This window comes from Cydia fagiglandana, chromosome 5, assembly GCF_963556715.1.
Source record: "Cydia fagiglandana chromosome 5, ilCydFagi1.1, whole genome shotgun sequence".
Lineage (NCBI taxonomy): Eukaryota > Metazoa > Arthropoda > Insecta > Lepidoptera > Tortricidae > Cydia > Cydia fagiglandana.
In genome coordinates, this window is record NC_085936.1 from 18,050,160 (window position 1) to 18,055,423 (window position 5,264).

A 5,264-nucleotide genomic window follows, 5' to 3' on the forward strand; every position below is an offset into this window, starting at 1 on the left:
GAAAATTTGACGGGCAAAATTTACATAAGTAGGTATGTTCTCAGAGTAGTTGATATTAAATTAAAATATTTAGATGAAGCTAATCCGCGAAAAGATAACAAATGTACGCAAATAAATGCAAATACAAAAATACTTAGTAATTTTATTTTACTCTCTTTTATTTGTTGAAAAACATGCGAGTAAGTATAACGGGTTAGCACTGATTGACCAGCACGTTATCTTTTCGCGGATTAGCAAAGTAATAATTATTTCGGATTTAATTAATATGGATTTCCGCAAAGTAGCGCCTCTATCTAATCATTATTTGAATATTCAATTCACATACTATAATTAACGTACTAAAAGAGAACATTTATATTTGATCCCCAACTTAAAGGCAATCACAGCATGCATTATTTAGTATCTAACTATATTAATTTAAACATTACATTGTCACTCTGAAAAAGGTAAAAAACCGTGCGATGGCTATAAATTATTTTCCGTCGCAAGTTTGACTGGGCACGACATTATCTTTTTATCTTAATTTTGTTTTGACTTTTGGTTCAATTATGTGATATACGTTATGGTTAGTATTCGACTCGCTTGGTAGATGCTAGGAATTACACACGTGTGCGGTTGTCCGCCGACTTCCGACACACGCTGTAGTTATACCAAATCTTGGCCGGTAGAGTATTGCAGTGGTTCTAACAGAAGTTTAGGTAGAAAATAGCCCAGGATATTTGAAAATCGAACACGATATCGTCCGCATTTTGTCCGTCTGTCCTGTAATACACTTCCGAAAGTTATTTGATCTTTGCTATAATTGAAAACCATGAAAAAACATGTACTGTCATTTTTATTTTCGAAAATGATATTTGTTGTTCGATACACATAGGTACTATTGGCTTTGTACCTATGTGTATCTAAGGGACGCAGCCATGCGATAAAATAAGATATAAATATAAATAAGATATAAATACCCCTTAAATATCCCTTAAAGGGATAAGTTCGCCTTTGTACTAATGACCAATGTTATTTTTCCTGTTTTGTTTTGATTTTTGTACAATAAAGTGTTTTACTACTACTACTACTATAAATATAAATAAGATATAAATAAGACATAAGATAAAAATGTCACTTGCTCCCTCTAACGCATAAAGTTGGAGTGGCCGGCGCTGGCCCACCGTGTAGAGGAGCCATATGATAATAATAGTAAGTATGTGTATCATACATAAGTATATCATACAGAGATGAAAGCAAATTAATAAAATCGTGAATCTGTTACAATATTGTTTGCAATATGTATTACAAACGCTTAGTATTGCATATAAATGTAGCATACAAGACAACTCAATCCACAGTAATCGAACAAAACAGTATGACTAATAACTACGATGTGTAGAGAAAATAGGTAACAAAGTGTATTTCTTGTAAGTTTTTAGCACACTCTGCAACGCCAACAACTTGTCGGATTCTAAGATGACATGTAAGGTGTTATTAAATTTGTAAAGTCGTTTATCGTAAAATACCTCAAAATTTACATTTATCAATACGCAATCGTGAGATCGAAGACCTAGTGGCTGAACCTAACATCATGGGAGAGACTAAAGCTCACAGACTCCGTTGGTTGGGCCACCTTGACAGAATAGATGAAGATCGGAACGTGAAAAGAGCATACCTGGGCCGTCCAGCAGGAAGACGTCCTATCGGACGCCCCAGATATCGCTGGTGCGACATGGTGGAGGCGGACCTGCGCGAACTTCGAGTCAGCAATTGGCGAGAGGTCGACAGGACCGAGAAAAGTGGCGCTGTCTTGTGTCGGAGGCCAAGTCTCATTTTGGGTCGCTGAGCCAACGGAGTAAGTAAGTAGTAATACGCAAAGTAATCAAAGTGCAGTCGTAACGATGAAATAGGTTTTATCTTTATCAAAAATAAGTATACGTTGTGGGGTGACCATGATTGTAGATGGCCAAAATCCTTACCAAAAAAGTTAAAAACAGAAAAAGATGTAAATTTTTACTCAAATACGATGTTACCATTAACATTTATTGAGCTTGTTATTCCTACTAAAACGTCTCAGTAACCACCTTGTATTGCTCACAGGATTACAATATCCTACGGAATAACCAAGTATACTGGTAAGATTCAACTTCGAATAAGGCACAGATGTGCAACTAATTCCGCATAGACGGAAGCGTGCAAGCAAGATTAATAAAAGCTCTCACACAGACTAAACGTTTATTCTATACAGTATTAGGTTTGGTGGTTATTAGCTTTGTTATACGAACTTAGCTAAGATAGAATTAGGATTGCAGTTTGCGAGTAGATAAATTATTATTATTTAATTATTTATTATACTAGAAGTTACAACTTTCTTGTTACATACAATGCTCCACAAAACTACATTTAGTTTGACTGTGGAGTCTCAGTATACTATAATACTATACTTAATTAAATTTAAAAATTAGAATAGGTTTACATTCGTAGTTGAAATAGGTAGGTATATCATGAATACACTATAGGGTAACACATCCCCTATAGAGTATTCAGGAGATACCTTTTTAGACTGATTTTAAATCTATTTATTTTGGGCTCTTTTACTATATCCGTGGCCAAAGTGTTCAGTAAATAGGGTAAACGTTTCTTTAGTGTCCTATCGCCATAATAATTATACACCCTAGGTACTTCATATTTGCCCGCAGTTAGTGCTCTGGTATTATGACTATGATTGACTAGATCCCTGTGTTCCTGGCTGCCATGACTGTTTACAGCTAACATATATTTGAGTTTTAATCCCACTGGTAAAATTTTACATACTTTAAATAATTGTCTATAGTCAGATTTGCAACTGTGTTTTATCTTTTTATTAACTAGTAACTTTAGAAAACGAATTTGTAACATTTCTAATTTATCTATGTTAGTTTTAAACGTGAGGCCATAGCAGTCAAGACCGTAACTAATAATAGACTCTACTAAAGAAGTATAAATACATTTCAACGTGCTAACAGGAACTTTAAAACTAAGATGGTAAAATATGCTTAAAAGTATTCTTAATTTATTACTAATGTAATCTACATGAGTCGTCCAGGAGAAATTTTCGTCGATTTTCATGCCAAGATATGTAAAACTATTAACTCTTTCTATGGGCTGACATTTACAAGTTCCGGAGTTATTAATACTATGAAAACATTGGAAACTATGAGTGAAAATGGATGGGATATCATTTTTAGGTACCAAATATGGAGAATGAATTATCATGAGTTTTGTCTTATCGGCATTTAGTACGAGTACGATTCCATTATCGTGTGACCACTTGACAACGGCATCGACGTCCTCCTGTACGAGCTTGCAGGTCTGCTCTAGGTCGGTGCCAGCGCGCAGCGTGCACAGGTCGTCCGCAAACATGTGCGCGGAGCAGTGGCGCAGCACGCCGCACAGGCTGTTCACGTGCATCAGGTAACAGAGGGGCCCGCAGCCCGAGCCCTGCGGCACTCCGCAGCGGACGGCCTGCTCGTCACTGAGCGCCGACCCGACCTTCACGCGGAAGGACCGCGCGGTGAGGTAGTCACGGAACCATTGGTTCAGTGGCCGCCCCAACGTAGTAGTAGAAAGTATTCCCCGATTCTGGCCCCGCCTCTCAGTGGTCCCCGATCCTGACCCCAAGGCCGAGCCACCGCCCCTGCTGAACCTAAAAAAAAAAAAAAAAAAAAAAAAAAAAAAAAAAAAAAAAAAAAAAAAAAAAAAAAAAAAAAAAATCAATTAGCCCCCCATTTGAATTGATTGCGCTAGGTCTCAGCAGTGCCCGGCGCCTCCTTCAGGGACTTACGAAATACGCTAATTAAACAATACACCTTGTTCACCACGGTAACAATAGGCTTATCGACCCTTTTCTATTGTTCGATCTCGACTCGGGCGCGCTATTGTGTTACCGAGCATACTACCTGCCTGGACCCTTTCCTTAACCCACCGACGTCTCCATTCATGCCTTCTTTATGTGTGTATACTGTAGGTGTTTGTGATAGGTATTTTGCAATAGGTATTAGCGACAGCTATTTGCAATAGGTATTAGCGATAGGTACTTATTTGTGATGCATAGGTACTCTAACTATCAACTCTAATAACCCGCATTATCTTATTACCTCTTGGAGCTATTTCGATTTATAAGGAATACAGTTCTAACCTTCTTCTGACGTAGAATTTACACTAGTAATCCTTTGGCAGCCTAAACTAACCTTAACCTTTTACCAAACCTAACTTATTCTTCGAAAACCTAACCTAAACCTAACTTGACCAAACCTAACTAAAATCAACCTAACTCATTTCAAACTAACCTGCTTTCACCTAGTCTTCCGATATAAAGTAAACTCGTAGTTACTTGTTTCTTTCTATTATTTAAAAAAATAACGAGGCGTGTGAGGCATTTCTTGTGCACTTGTGTTCATTGTTATAATAGCTTAATTGTTTTATTGATAGACGTCTATTATATTTTATACTGACAATGGATTTATTGTTTCCTATACCTATTCTTTTATAATTTGGGTTTGAGTAAAGAGAACGTCTGTTTAGATGAACTTGTTGATACATGTTACTTTGTGTGATTTAAAAAAAAGAACGAGACATGTCAACTGGTTTCAACATGATTTAGTCTAATACATCAACATTTCTTGTGCGTTGCTATTCATTGTTATAACAGCATAATTGCTTTATTAATAGACGTCTATTATATTTTATGCTGACAATGGATTTATTGTTTCCTATACCTATTCTTTTATAATTTGGGTTTGAGTAAAGAGAACGTCTGTTTAGATGAACTTGTTGAGACATGTTACTTTGTGTGATTAAAAAAAAGGAACGAGACGTGTCAACTGGTTTCAACATGATTTAGTCTAATACGTCAACATTTCTTGTGCGTTGCTATTCATTGTTATAACAGCATAATTGCTTTATTGGTAGACATCTATTATATTTTATACCGACAATGGATTTATTGTTTCCTATTATGCTTTTGAATTTGGGTTTTAGTAAAGAGAGCGTATGTATTAGATGAACTTGTTGAGACATGATTTTAACGGTACTGTACCCTGGTCATAGTGACACAGTATAAAAGCCGAAGAGAAATGAGTTTGAGTAAGTATTACCGTCGTGGCAGTCCACTGTATCAGAGCTCCTTGTATCTATTGCAGTATATAGAAATATAGTGTTAATTCAACAGTGAAGTGTTTAAGTGTTTATAGAAAGACCCAACAATGGATGTAAGTATGTCTTTTATTACCGTAACTTACTTT